Here is a 16,384-nt window from a genome sequence, read left to right on the forward strand (position 1 = left end):
CACAATGAATAATCATTCCTTTAACACCTAGACTGCATCCCAAAGGCCACAGCCACCCTGGGAAAGATGATCAGATGTGGAGCATCTGAACTGGGTGAGGGAGAAAAAGACACAGAGAAAAGTGGAGGAACTTAGCAGTCAAGGGACATTGGGGTAGAACTGAAAAGTGAGCAAGACTAGAGAATGGAAGAGGTATAGGTAGTAGAAGAGAGGCTCAGATCTTCTCTCTCTATTAGAAATATAGTATTTTCTTTATACATATGAAATGCTTTGTGACAGCCAATGAGAGCCCAATAAAGAACTAGATAGATGCCTTTTGGCTATGCTAGAGTATTGGGAATCCAGTATCTACGTATGAAATTCTTTGTTACAGCCAATGAGAGTCCAATAAAGAACTAGATAGATGCCTTTTGGCTATGCTGGTATTAGGAATCCAGCATCTTTTTATGTGTGTGTGCTTTTTAAATTCACTAAACCCTTGGGGAGTAGGAGACAGTCTGGGAGAATACAGGAGTCAGGATAGGGGTCAGATGAAAAGAAAAGCATCAAGAGGTGAATAGAACTGAAACATAATGATGGGGTGGGACCAGTGCAAAGTGCTTTGTGCCGAGATCAGTGGTGAAATGTTGATCAGTTTCCTTAAGACTGATAAATTCTGAGGATTTCTCCCTTTGTTTTAGAATAATTTCAATTAGGTTTCCCTTGGTTTACAAAAAAAAAAAAAAAAGTAGTTTTAAATTAATCTAAGCCTACAGAATGAGTCTAGGTATGCCAAACTTGGTACATCAAAGTTCCCCCATAAGACTTTTAAAAATCGCTGTATTTTCCAGATAGTATTCATTATTACAATATCTAGCATATTTCTATACCTGTAGTAGGTGCTGTGTAGATAAGATGCTTTAGGAGCCACCCAATTGTTTGTTAATGAACTTAAGATAGTATACGTGCAATACCAAGTTACTGCTATGCGCATATTCAAGAAGCATTTTTTTCCCGTGTTTTCTTCTCTAAACACAGTCTCAGAATATAAGAAATCTGATGAGATCTCACATCTAATTGATTTGTTTTTCTTTCTTTTCCCATCAACGTTGAGAAGGATCTTTTCAGCTATTCCCAGGAATCACGTGGCTTGATACTTCTTAAATTTTCCTCTGCACTACCTGACCACAAAACAACGCAATGATGGGAACACGTTCTTTCTTTGAATGAAATTCACATTTATTCTGAGAGCAAGATTTCGGGGGTTTGCCTGCGACCCTAATGATGAATCCAAAGACTGGGCAAGAGAAAATAAAAGACAGGTCTTGCTTAAGGGTCTTTCTTACATTCTTGAATGCAGACCATCTGGGTCCCTCCACAGAGAACTGCCTGCTGCCTCTGGAGAAGACAGCTCCAGCAACCACAGGTGCCTGCAGGTTCCTCAGACTTCCAGAGTGTTCCAGGGAAGGGCCTGCAGCTGATGTTGAACTGCAAGAGCAGTCCTGAGTTCCAACCACATTTTCAGTTATGACTTCTTCAAAAGAGAGCATCTGAAAAACACAAGATCGTTTCTACTCACATGAAAACACATTCAACAGAGAAAAGAGAAAACCGCTGTCCAGAGACGTACTTAATTTCCATCCTACATTCGGACAAACCCATTAACACTGCAGGTGGCTTGCAAGGATAGACCCCCAGGCTGAGACAAGTCTACCGCTGAGATTTTAAAAGTTACCACATTGCGGCCGGGCGCGGTGGCTCACGCCTGTAATCCCAGCACTTTGGGAGGTTGATAGGGGCGGATCACGAGGTCAGGAGATGGAGACCATCCTGGCTAACACGGTGAAACCCCGTTTCTACTAAAAATACAAAAAAACTAGCCGGGCGAGGTGGCGGTGCCTGTAGTCCCAGCTACTGGGGAGGCTGAGGCAGGAGAATGGCGGGAACCCGGGAGGCGGAGCCTGCAGTGAACTGAGATCCGGCCACTGCACTCCAGCCTGGGCCAAGTTACCATATCTTCTCACAGTGAGGACTTTTCTAGGGAAAAAAAAATGTAAAGGGGGCATCATATTTCATCCAGATGAAATACAATTCTAGGCAAAATTTTTTTATTTAAAATTCATGATAAATTTTACTTTGTTTCTTTTATTTCTAGTACGTAGTTTTGAATAGAAAATTTTATCATTTTCAAATACGACTTTTAAAACAATCCTAACAGGTACTGTCGCATTATTATTATTATTATTATTCAAATTTCAGGAAATGTACTTCTGTATTGTTTATTTGGAGTAGCCTAAATGTGTACCATCCTTGAAAAGACTGCTATGTTTTGTTATCCATTTGAATTAAAGTGCTTAGAATTCAGTATCACCAGCAGCAAATGACCTTTTTAAATACACCTAATTTACTGAGTCCATTAGGTTTATGATAATAAATAAATCCTCTGCAACGCTTCATAATAACAATAATGCCTTTCAAATGATTCTGCACTTAATGGCCAATTTCAGAGCATTAAATGTTGTTAACAATCAATTTACTGGATATTATTGTGCTTCAGTTTATAAATATCAAATTATATAGGTCATAGTATTACCTTTGCAGGCCAGTTGCAGGATTTATATCGATGTCCTGTAGAATAATTGCCAGACATTTTATCATGCTGTTTCTTTAAAGAAGTCTGATTCTCGGCAGGTTCCTAGGCTTTTGCACTGACACTTTTCCCTAACTTTTTCCCCCTCAGGATCAGGTAATTAAAAGGGTATTGATGCAAAGGGAAGCCGAGCACCACATGGCTTGGCAAAGTGTTTCCATAAAGTTCTGTCCTGTAGCTGTGGATACAAACTCAAGCTGGTCATGTGCAGAACTCCAGCATGTCGAGCCCACTACCCCTCGGCACAGCCAAATGTTTCAGCAGCTGCCCTTTTGTCCTGTTTCTTAAATAAACAAAGAACAGATACAAATTAATGACCTAAATTTATGGCAAAACACACTGCCTTCCCAGAGCAAATAGCCTTAAAAGAACAGATGCTAAAATAACATTTCTTACCCACAGACCCCCAGAGAAGACACGTCTGTAAGCACGTTAGTTCATATTCTATAGAAACTAATAATTTGTAGAAATGTAATCGCATTGTGCAATGTCACGCTTAGGCCAACTTCACGAGCTTCCAGGCATGGGCAGAGGGCACTCACATGGTTTGTTCCACGATCCGCCGCTCCATTCTGCTCCAGGATCTTAAATCACTTTATTTCACCTTTGCATTTTATTAGGCTTTTTTTGCCCTGAAAGATCCAAAGATCATGTTTCTAGGATTTTAAATCATACCTGATGATGGGAGTTGATTGACATGATCGCTACTATGATTTCTAAAGAATGTCAGGAATGTCAGGAAATCTTCTTTGTTTTGCTCTGAACCGCAGGACAGAATTGTAGAAAAATGGGGTTGTTCTTGTTTAACTCAGTTCAAAATTTGCTTTCTGCTTTTTTTTTTTTTTTTTGTCTTAGTTTTTGTTTTAGCCAATGCCAACTACACATAACAAAAAGCCGATGGAAACAATGAAAACCTCGCTGCCGACTGTGCATCCAGAGCCTTAGCAGTAGCTTCATCATTTATGGCACATGGGGAGGAAGCTAGGTCACCTCCAGGCAGGCATTATAACGAAAAGGTACAGTATGTTCATTGGCCACACGTTGCGCATTCTCTTTATCCCACACTGTACAATATTTCCCATCTTATTCAATAATTTAATATACATTTTCTTGTCAAGCTTCTTGGCAGCAGGCTATGCAGCTTGCAAGATGGACCGAGAATGCCACAGGTGGGCTGATTAGCGGGTGGCATTTCTGAATTCTAACAAGCTGTTAGCATTATGTCTGTTTGCTTTAGGTACAGATGTGAAATGATTTGACAGTAGATTTCAGAAGTGTGTGAGTACATTTTTGTATGTCAAACTATGGAAACACGGGGTTTTAAAAATTTCACACATTGATGGGATGTATTGTATTTATTAATTTCAGAAAGTATATGCCACTGACATGGCATAAAAATTAAAAAGCAGTCTCCATAATGTATAAAATGAACAGATTGAATAAACATCCCACTCCCAGTTAATCAGAAAGTCTTATCTCGCGCTTCAGAAGAAGTCAGAGGTTGGAATAGCTCAGCCAGAAAATAAGAGTCTTTGGAAAGTTTGTTTTAATTGGTCTTATAGTATGATGGTGATTAAAAAAAAAAAAGACAGAAAGAGAAAAGAAGCAAAAGGGAAAAACAACCACCACACATAACAAACGGCAAGCAGAATGCTGGCCGGTCACATTAAGTGACATCTGCCCTTGTCTAAAATTTCAAAGGTGATTTCAGGATGGATAAAGGAAAGTCTGCCTAACATACAAAAGGGAAATTTAAAATAGATCTTAGAAATTTAAATTTCGGTATATGCCAAGGCTACATTGCAGACGTGAAAACTGAGACACCCAAAAGTTAGAGCGCGAACTGGCTGGCATCTAAAGGTCATTCCAGGTAACTCGGGGGAAGAAGCCCTTTCTTTCTTTCTCAGGACGGCTCAGCCATGAAGCAGGAGGGACTCAAAGGGAAATACTCGTGCTCAGGCTTACAGGGACAATTCCGCTTTGAGGCTATGGCAGAGGATTTGGATGGTTCCGCGGTACTGCAATGCATTCTGTTCCCCAGCCCTTGGGGAATCCATCATCACAAAATCCATCCCCGCCTCGACCTGTGGCAGAGCCTTACAGTAGCCGTAGATGGGAGGATGCCTCCATCCTTCTTTGGGAGGATCTGAGAAGTCCCTCAACCACATTGTAATGGGTCAGAAGGAAGACCTGAGCATAGCAGACCCCAGAGTTAACCCCAATTGCATACCCAGGAAGCTCCGGGTGGGCAGCAGGGATCCCCCAAAGGGACATGGGCAACATGGGTCAGAATTCTGTTGCCATCAGGCACAAGAGATGGGGGCTTCAGGATGGAACAGGATGGAAGTGCCGGGCAGCGCATCTGTCGTCAGGCGTAAGGAGTCATCACAGTCGGTACCAGGCAACATGAAAGAGGCTCAGATTTTTGTCTCCATCATTACCGTGGACTGTAAGAGGGCTAAATGATCTTAAAGTATAGCTAATACGGCACTCTGAATTTACAGATGAAAACCATGGCTTAGAGAGGGAAAGTGTCAAATCACTTTACAAGCAGGGCTGCATTTGTTCATCGCAGCAGTGCTATGAGGTGAACAGAGAAAGCATGCTTCCCAGGTGAGTAAATAGACTCGGGGTGAGCCGTTTGCTCACGGTCGCACAGCTGGGCTTCTAAAGCCTGAGTCCACCACTGCAAAGTGGTCACTAAAGTATCTTTTTAATAATCACATTCATCTGATAAATATTTCCTGGGCATTGACTTTGTGTTGGACACTGTTCTAGGTACCGAGAATGAGCAGGGAATAACATAGACAAAATTCCTGCCCGTGGGGATTCTGCCTGCTGGTGGGAGACACCAACAATAAACAAAGTGAGTGTTTTGCATAGCAGTTAAGAAGGTGAAAGGGCTAGGGAGGAAAATGAAGCAGCCGTGGGTGAGTCAGAGCGTGGAGGGTTGGGATGACTGTGGTCAGAGAAGACCTCCCTGGAGGGAGAGAAGCAGTGAGCCACACAGAGATTGATCAGGGACTGGCATTCCAGCCAGAGGGAACCAGTGCAAAGTCCTGAGCCAGGAGCAACTTTACAAGATCCAGGCACAGTGAGTCAGTGTGGCTGGGACAGCCGAAGCTGGGGGACAGTCGCGGGGCAGCAGTCACAAGGCAGTCTGCGCAAGGTGACAAGTGGGGTGTGGGGCCTTGAGGCCATTGTAGAGAAAAAAAAGCATTTCCAAAGGTCATCAGGGGACTCTCGTTATTGTAAAAATACTATATATATATGGTTTTTAAGAGACAGGGTCTCACTCTGTTGCCCAGGCTGGAGCACAGTGCCTATTCACAGTCGCAGCCACACTAGAGATCAGCATAAGAGTTTTGACCTGCTGCATTTCTCATCTGGGCTGGTTCACCCCTCCTCAGGCAGCATGTGGTCACCATAATGATGCTGAACTTAGCGCAGTCTCCCCATGGGCCAACCGCACTTACAGCCCAGAGCTCCTGGCCTCAGGTGATGCTTCTGCCTCAGCCTTCCTGAGTGGTGGGGGTCCCTAAATGTCTTATATTCTTTATCCTTTTTTTTTTTAGATGGAGTCTCACTCTGTTGCCCAGGCTGGAGAGCAGTGGTGTGATCTCGGCTCACTGCGAACTCCGCCTGCCTGGTTCAAGCGATTCTCCTCCCTCAGTCTCCCACATAGCTGGAATTACAGGCATGCATCACCACACCCGGCTAATTTTTGTATTTTTAGTAGAGACAGGGTTTCGCTATGTTGGCCAGGCTGGTCTCGAACTCCTGACTTCAAATGATCAGCCCACCTCAGCCTCCCAAAGTGCTGGGATGTCAGGCATGAGCCACCGTGCCTGGCCCTAAATGCCTTATGTTCTTATAAAGCAGAGCAGTCTACATTCCACGAGACAGACTTCCAGGTCAGCTTTTGGAGCCCAACTCATTTAAAAATGGGAGCCTTCCTTTCTATATGAAATAGTCCAGAAATCACACTGACCTTTCTTGGGGGTCAAGCACTGTCAAGCACTTTACACACACAGTTGGAACCTTCTCTCGCTCAAAATGGCCCTTATAAATTTTGTCATGGTTTTCCTCAGTGTATCATGGTCTCCTCCTCTTGCCATATAAAATTGTCTTTCTTAGACATCTCCAACACTTTCAACAAGCAACAATTAAAAATAATCGTCATCTTAGCTCCTAGATCTTAGAGACTATGTTTTCCTGTCTTCTTTTTTAATTAGTTTTTCTCATAATAGGCCTTTGGCTAAAAAGATATTCCACAGCCTCAAGTATGACAGTTATAAGAAAAGAGGTATAATATGGCACCCACGGGGAACCCTTCCTGACTCACCTCAACCTGAGGATCTGTGTCATCACCCCTTAGCCTCAGGGGCTGGTGTATTGCAGGGGCTTAATCAAAATCTGTTGACTGTTAAAAGGCACTTCCATCAGAAAAAGAAAGTGGCCACACAGCATAGGAACACTGTTTTGAATTTTACCTTCTCAATACTATTGGAATGTGGGTTATTTCCTCCTCCATCACACAACCTACTTCCAGAAATAGCATGTGCAAGAAGAAGGTGACTCCACCCTCGGAGGGCTTGCAGCTAACTCCTGGGTCAGCATCTTGGGATGGGGTTTATACACAGACCCTCTGCTGGGTATTATTCCTGGCTGTGGGGCTTTGATGTATCCCACCATCCAGGGGTGCCTAGGGAGAAGTCAGCGTCCACAAACACGGCCTGACCTCTCGCGTTTGTGCAGCTGCTGCGGGTTGTTTCGGCCTCCCCGCTGCAGGCCAGCTGCCTCACGCTGCCATCGCGTGCCTGCCATCACTCACCCTCACGGTCAGTCCCCAGGACCCAGCCGGCTTTTCCGAGGACTTGAAGCTTCCTCCGCCCCAACCCCGACCTCACCACACACACACTACCTTTAAAAAGCCCAAGTCATGAAATAGATACCAGTCGACATTTATTTTCAGCACAAGGCAAAAAAAAAAAAAAAAAGATCTCCTTTAAAAACCAACACCAATATTTGTAAAGACCCTTTCTTTATTACCGAGTGCCATCTCTGTGCAGAAGGAGAATGCTGCTGGTCTGTCATGTGGAGGACCAGCACTTGAGTGATGCGTTTGGAGAGATGATGGATTTGCGCTGATCCATCCACACTCCCAGCTTGCCTGGTCCCCCCTGTGACCAATGGCAGGCATTTGCGAGACAGCTGGCGGGGTGAGGGGTGCAGGCGGAGGCTGTGCTACGGGCTCACTGGCCTCTGCACGGATCAAAGACTCATTAGCATCCCACTCTCACCAAATCAACTTATTGGCTCAGACAATCTGTATTGCTTTAAATCTTCAAACAGCTATAAAATGTATTTGTCAACTAAGCAGGGTTAGGATTTGGTTTTTGACAGTTCCCATCCAAAGACAAAAAAAGTACACACCCCCAAAGCTGCACCTATTGCATATGTTGTCACTGTAGGTTGGGTTTTTTTGGCAAATACAAATTAAAAATTATATCTGAAAGTACTAAAATAGGACAAATAGGCCACAAGAAAACGAAGGCAATATCTCATCTGGAAGATCTGGTGACAAACCACTCAAAATGTTTCTGAATGGCTTATGATGCCTCAAGAATTTTCTGAAAGATTTACAAGATTGTAGCATTTACACTGTGACCATGAGTGTTTTCTAGTCTGTTGAATATTATTGTTTGTGTGACTCAGTGGATGAAATGAAAGTTGAGGACTCAAAAGACACTTCATTTTAATTTAGATTCTACCACTGAGTGACTCCTGACTAATAGCAAGTTATTTTCCTCCTCTGTCTCCTAAATTTGCTGGGCACAAAACGGCAATTGCAAGAGTCCATTATTTGCCCTTTGGGTAAACTATGGAAAGAAGATTTTTTTTTAAATGGAAAGGACTCTTTATGCAATAGGAAGGTCTAGCTACAGGATACTGAGAATTGCTTTTCTGCATAAGGGAAAATGTACTGCGGATGTGAACGTTACATTTGGGCTATGTACGTTTGCCCATTCTGACGATTCTCTGTGTAGGCTGTCCAGTCTGCTGGAAATAGCTGAGGCACCAATCTTTCTGCTGTTCATTTTCCTTTTAAGAATCCTCCGGTTCCCATTACGTTATTGCCTGGAAGGAAAGGAAGGCAGCAGCCTGTTTTCCAGTTGGAGCCTGATGCGATCTGTGTGGTTCCTGGGTACTGAGAGAGAGCTCAGGGAAGATGCAGGCTTTGTGACTCTCACCCTCCAGCGAGGCTCCAGTGGCGATGTCGGCCATGGCACTGGCACCTCGGTGAAGGCTGCTAGGGCTGTGACCTCCTGTGACTCTGGTCTACCTGTCCAATTCACTGAGATGTTAACCCTGGGACGGCCAGCCTCTTGGTTTGGTGGTGTCAAATATAGACATGGGGGAGGAGAGAAGAAGAGCAGTCATTTAGTTAGAGCCCAAAAGGAAATCATGAAAACTATATAAACATCTTTTTTTTAAAGGCTTAAAAAAGCCTCACGTTGCACGGAGCAAGCAGGAAACAGCTGTTGAGTGGAGGGGGTAATGGATGGCGGGTCTGGTGAGCAGCGCGGAGGAGATGGCTCTGTGGTCCTGGGCAGGGGTGAGGATGCTCCTGCCAGGGGAAGGGAGTGCATCAGGGCAATCAATCAAGTCAGGAATTTCAACCATCGGGTCTGCAGTGAGGATTTGCTTCCCAGTGGGTTGCATTTTCTCACTCATAATTCTCTTCAGTGGAAAAGAGAAAGGAAAGGGGGAAACTTTAGGATCATTTCTATTATGAGGGGATCAGATTGAGTAAAAACACTTCCCATTTTAAAGCTGACCTGTCATGAAGGACCTTGTGTCTTTTCCTCTTTGCTAAGCATGTAATTAGGCACTTGAATTCCTAACCACAATACAGAGGTTAGATAATGGGTGTACAGTTGTTTATAGGACTTAAGGCTGACTTTAAAATCGGAGATGCCTGCTCTATGAGTCCTTAGACGTTTTCTGAGCCTGACTGTTTCAGATTTTCCATCCTGGCACTTCTGTCCTCTTATGCAGTGACTCCCTGTATGGTATTTTATGCAAATTAAATAGTAGGTCGACAGGCATATTAGCATTTTTAATAGTTTAAATTATTTCACTTGAGTATCTATAAATTAGATTTTTCAGATGCTTTGCTGTGTATTCATACTTACTCATACAAGGTTAAATTTCTATTAGACTAATAAGCCAGTGCATTTCTTAAATGATATTAATAAAATATGTGTAAGGAATTTTAGCTGGAAAGTGTGCTTTCACATCCAGATTGAGCATGTTGCTAGTGTTGTGTTGGGTTTTTTTTTTTAATCCTATACACTTTACTAAAAATAAGTTTACCAAAAGAAAAGTCTGCTTTAATTTAATTGTGCTTTAAAAAATCCCATCATCTTCCAGGAATTAGTTACAGTATCGTTAGAATTTGAAACCATAGTCAGCAAAAGAAGAACCCCACATAAAAGAAATTGTATGATCAGGATGCAGAAACCTATGCATGTACAGGTCTTTTCACCTTCATTTCCTGGGCTGGGTATTTCACGGTTAACGGTGAAAGGAAGGGATTTGGAGACAACCTGGTGCCCTGCTAGGTGGGGTGGAGGCTTTGCTGGGCGCCATGGGATGACAGCATCCTCTTGACGCTGATACAGAGAGAAGGGTCATCGCCATGCCAGGACAGTGACAGCAGGGGCAGCTGCCACCCCCACTGGCACATGCTGCTTGACTCGGTGCCTAAAGATAACAAAACTAGAGCCATAGGAAAACAGAAGAATTCCATTAGCGGGAGCGTTCATCCTCGGGGAGAGGTGAGCAGGCTTCAACCTGCCAAAGTTCCGTGAGTAATGAACGGCCCCGGAAAATTCCTGGATTCCACCGTTTTCCACTGTCCTACAGGGTTTTCTATGCCTGTCAGCAATTTTAAATGTATGCTTCTCTGTTGCCTTCCCGACTGCCATGCTGAATTGGCAGCTTGGAAAGCTGAACCTCCTCTTTCCTGGAGGGGGTACTTTCCTCAGTGGGAAGAGCCGTGTTGAACATTTAGGATAGAAGAGGAGAGAAAACTGGGAAAGGAGTGATGTAAATAAAGGCAGTAGGGATGTAAAGGAAGGAAAGTTTAAAACACTGGAGTTGGGCTAGTGCAGAGCAAGAGGGTAGACAACAGGCAATGAGAATAGTACCTGCCTTCTTCAGTAGAGATCCGGGGCTTATTCCGAAAACATTTTAAAAATAGAAACCCGGAAGTACGAAGAAAAAAAATTCATCCAAGCAAAGAAAAGCGGGACTATGGCAGTGAGACAAAAATCTGAGGTGCACAAAAGTCAGAACATTCGCGGTGCAACAGGGAAACACCATAAGAGGAAGGGAAACCTAGGTATCTACACGTTATAGACCTGAAAGTCTAGGGACAATAAGAAAAGCCATCAAAAGAAATTTAAATCTTAATTAATCTAAATTGTTTGGCAGTGTTATCTCCAGGCTACCTGAACTTCTGGATAATTCCAGGTTAACCTGGAAACTCCTGAGTGTCCTGGTAAGTACAGAGGACTGAATGTAGTTAACTCTTTCCTTAAAGACTGAGGAATTCTCCTTGAGGTCAAGTCATCATGCACTTCAGTTCTTAGTTTTGCTGGACGCCTGTTTTCTCAACTGAGCCCAGTGTTGAAAAGCATGGGCTCTGGAGGGAACCTGAATGCAAACGCTAGCTCTGCTCTTTACCAGTTGCAGGACAGTAACAGCAACTTATTCATAGGATCTTATGAGGACGGAATGAGATAATGGATATAAATCAATTAGCACAGTGTCTGGCACACATTAACACTCAATAAATCTTCGTTGTTTTATTATTATCACAATCTCCATTCTACACTAGGAGCTACAAAAGCTCTGTTCATCAGTCTGAATATGTTTATCATATCACCTCTCTCTATCACACCTCTGTTTTCTCAGGCTCAATTCTCTCTGCCTTTAAAATAAGATGTATTGGGAGATGGATGAGGCAGGCCAGGAGAGGAGAGGGGATTTTACCAATGGAAGATTCCAGAAAGGTGAGCCACAGTTCATTTTTATTGGTATCTCCAGTGTGATGAATTATTACGTATTTAGGCACAAAGTCATATTTGTGAAATGTCTTCCATTGCACTAATCCTAAAATGGAAATCCACCACTACCTTCTGTTTGCTGTCTCCCAACGCTGGGGTTCTAGTTTCTAAATGAACTCCACATGCAGCTAAGTATCTCTGGTGGTGGATGAAATTTTTAGATTATTTTTAAAACATTGTTTAGCCTTAAATTACTTCATAAAAATAATACAAAAATGAAGTAAACAAACCAAAAAAACTTGAAAGCACTGATTTTTGTGGACCACCGACCCAGGGGCAGCTCCAGACACTAACTCAGGGTCAGCTTCTTAGAGACCCAGGAGTCCCCTCTCCCTACTGCGTGGGAATGGAGTTTAGCATGTGCCTACTCAACAGGGGCCAAGACACGGGAAGCTGCGGGGCAGACAGCGAATACGTTTTCTGGTGAAATCAGAGATTCACATGGACTGCATGGAAAACCTGTGGGGTAGGAAACCGACTCCCCACCTCAAACAGGATCTCAGGGAATCTGATGGGTGAGTCTTAGAACAGATAGATGCTCACAGTCCCCATTTTATGATTCTTTTAGAAAATGGTATTTAACAGCCCAGAGACTTGTCACGTGATGCAGGAAGCACACACCATCCGGGCCCCTCAGGTACATCTTCCTTCCCCAGGACAAACCCTACTTAGCATGGAGGAGTTAACAAAATCACAGCCCAAGATGGTATGACAGCAGCTTGATTAATAACGATTATCACAGCAGATGGAAAACTGTAGACAAACTTTCCATAGAATGAGTCTACCACAAAATTTCTTGATGAGACAGAAGGATGGTTAGCGACCACAGACTTATTCCTTACTGAACGGAATAAAATTGCTGAATTTCTACTCACCCCTTTTGATAATTTTCACAGATCTCCAGTGGCTTACATTTGAGATTCAGACCCCTCATTCATGTGTGAAATATACTGCTTACTATGCGGACGTGTGATACTTCATAGGGCAGCGAACGGCGCGTTCCTCCTTAAATGTATGTGTGTGCATGTGTCTCTGAGCAAAAGTGACTACAAAGGTATTCTGTTCAGCACTTCAGCTTTCCAGTGGGTATGGATACTTGGACCTCTGCTGCTGAGAGAAAGCAAGTTTTACACCCACCACTAGAATGTTTTTTGATCATTTGGGTTGTTTTGCTTCGTCCCTGCTTTTGTTGTTTAATTTCCATTACAGCGCGAATAGCCTCAGCAGACGCTAACCATTAATTCTGGAACACAGAGCCAGCGTCTCTTTTTATTCCCTCCCTCCCGCCACAGCTCATCTCAACATGGAAGAGAAAGGACCTTGCCCTCCTCCTTGTGCCGCTGCTGGAAGGAGAAAGAGCCCTCCGTCCCCTCATGTCTGCTGCAGGACAGGGGGCCCAAGAGGGCCTCAGCACACTGGCTGCAAGACGGAGACCAGTGACCAGAGCCAAAGCAAGTGGAAAGCAAGGAAAGCCTCCTCTCTTGGATCCAAAGAGCCTCCCGGTGCTGGGTAAAGATGCCAGTCGGTGCGCGAGTCTTCAAATGTTGCTCTGCTCCTCCTGCCCCCATACCAAGGGGAGCCCCCTCCAGCAACTTTGCTTAATTAACCTGTTCAGAGAAGCTAGAAAACCCCTTCAGCTGAATAGTTCACAAATTGAGCCTCAACTGCCAGCAGATTCCTGTCTTGTATACTATTCAGAGTATTAATTATCCTATCAAATACTCTGTGTTCCTGCCCCACTCTTAAAGAACCAAAATCCAAAGGAGAATGCATTTGCTAAGCAAACCCAGACACACGCACCTGCACTGTATCAGTGAGAGGCGTCAGGCAGGGGAAGATGTGGAGCTGAGGCGTTTCTGTACCGTGATTTTAAACGACTTGCCACCAAAATGGTCCTGGTGAAGGCCGAGGGGCTGAGCCAGAAGAACATTGACCAGGAGCTTGCAGGTCTGGGCTCCGGCTCCCGCTTTCACTCCTCACCGGCCTGGCTGCCTGCTTTCCTGCCTGCCTGCCCCTTGGCCTAGTCACTTGTCCTCCCTCACAATCAGCTTCCCATCTGTAAAATGTGTCTGGAATTCACGGGACTGTTGCAAGAACCTATGAGATAATGAAGGTGGAAGCACTTTGTAAACTCTAAGGAATTACACAAGTGTAAGGGCCCTGGCCATGTCTCAATGGCATGACCGCTTCCTTGCTCGTGAACCAATAGGATTGGGAAGTAGGTTAGGGATGGAGGTGCCCTCTCGGCCTCACCTATCCCCTCTGAGATACATGTGTGTTTACCTGGCCCCCACTGATAGTGAGACTACCAAGGATGGCTCCGTTTAAAAATAGGACAACATGTATTGCCTATTAAAGAGGGAAATATGCTCTGGGGAAGGTTCTAAGTAAGAGTTTGGGGGCCAGAGGGTCAGGGTTGAAATCATTCCTCTGCGCCTGGCTGTGTGACACTGGGCAAGTTACTTAACCTCAATAAGCCTCCATTTCCTCCACTGTAAAATGCAGGTGGCCATAACATTGCCCTTCTTAGGGTTACTGTAATGATTAAATGAGAGAACGCATGTTAACCATTTGTCTCAGGACCTGGCACGTGGTCAAGTCGGTAAGAGCTACCCAACCTTTGTGCCATGGAGTTCGGAGCAGGCCTCCAGACGGTTGTTGGTAAATATGGTGGGCATTACGTGAATTGGTGGTGTTCAGCCATTCATTTCAGCTACTTTCTCAAGCCATCCAAGGCTTTGTTCAAATGCTACCACCTCCAGAAACCCTTTCTTAATCCAGTCCCCAAGCCTGCTCCCCACGATGTAGTCATTTAACTGTTAGGTAGGGCCAGCTTCATGGGCACAGGAACTGTGCAGCGGTAAAGAGCCCTCACTCGCAAGACCCACATGTGGCTTCCTGCTCTGCTGTCTTTTGGATCAAGGGACCTTGTATTTTCACTTGGCACTGGGCCCTGCAAATTAGGTAGCTGGTCCAGGTTACAATATTTCATTTTTGCCCCAGTTCTGTCTCAGAAATTGTATAATTTGTTGTTGACAGGCCTTTCAGAATACACAATTTGTCCTCATTCTTCATGAATTCCAGAATTGTGACTTTGCCCACTTGCTGAATTTATGTTACCCCCAAATCAACACCGTGGCACTTTCACAATCAGGCGCAGATGTGTGCAGAGTGGAGAAAAACTCGAATCGTCCCACACACATGTTCCCACGTGAGGTCAAACCAGGGGATGCTCTGCCCGCTCATTTTAATTTTCAACCTGTAAACAAGTGTCCTCTTTGTGGTACGTTTAATGACACATTTTTTGCACCTTTGTGCTTTTTGTTGATGCTATTGCCATTTAAAATGGCCCCCAAGGGTAGGGCTGCAGTGCGTCTAGCATCCCTAAGTGCACAAAGGCTGTGATGTGCCTTATGGAGAAAATACATGTGTAGATATGCTTTGTTCACCCATGAGTTATGATGCTGTTGGCCATGAGCTCAACGTTAATGAGTTAACAATATGTGTTAAATATCATGTCTGTAAACAGACACACACTCACAAAGACAAGGCATGTATTGATCAACGGACAAAGATGTTGTGACCAGAGGCTCACAGGAACATAACCCTGTGTTTCCCCTAGGAAGAAGAGTTCAGTATTCACTTGATTCAGTGTTCACAGAGACTTTATAGAACATTACTACCAAGAATAACAGGAATTGCCTGTAATTCCTTTAAGGTTGATGACCCGTTTTATTTCTTTTCTCACCTTCCCATCATCACCTTGGCCCTCTTCTCAGTGCCTAGGAGAGTACTATGAATATACTGGTATTCAGAAAAGTTAACTACAGTAAGTGACGATTCTGTCTTTGAAGAAATATTAACAGTTGCTTGTTGATTCTGAGGTTGTATGGCTTGTTTCATACTGCATCACCCTCCCTTTGTGAGACTGTGGATATTTGAAAGGCTATTCTGCAAAACTTGGAGGGTACTCTCAGTCTTTTCCTTGTTGAAATGAAATAGTAGAGCAGGCGATGGTCATGGACTAATGCACCTAGATTCGTTATAGTCCTAGGACAAAATATTAAAGACCCAGACTTGAAACGTGTTAAGGAGAGAGTTGTCATAGAGTTCTAACGGGATCCATAGCAAACTAAGGGGTCTGTATCTTTAGGAAAATTCTGGGTAAGGGAGAGCTCCTACTCTGAGTTCCTCTTGAATGAACCATTTATAAGGGTCACCTGGAATAAATAGCGTGGCGAGAAATGGCATCCACTACTTAGGACAGAAGTTAAAGACTTCTAAAAAAATAACCTACTTAGCATCTGTCTAAAGCAGATGGGATTATGGGATCCCAAGCCAGGAGTGACTCAGCATCTTAAAAACGCAGAAATGGATGAAATGAGTTTTGTCAGTTGTCACTAGGATAATGCTCATGTCCATTCTATCATAGGTGAGCCAAAGGTGAGCATCTTTTATTTTCTTTTTTTTTTAGAGAGGGGTTTTACCATGTTGCCCAGGCTGGTCTCGAACTTCTGTGCTTAAGCAATCCACCTGCCTCAGCCTCCCAAAGTGCTGGGATTACAAGTGTGAGCCACCATACCCGGCTGGTGAGCCTATTTTCTAAGTACTAAAAATG

This window comes from Macaca fascicularis, chromosome 1 (assembly GCF_037993035.2).
Source record: "Macaca fascicularis isolate 582-1 chromosome 1, T2T-MFA8v1.1".
Lineage (NCBI taxonomy): Eukaryota > Metazoa > Chordata > Mammalia > Primates > Cercopithecidae > Macaca > Macaca fascicularis.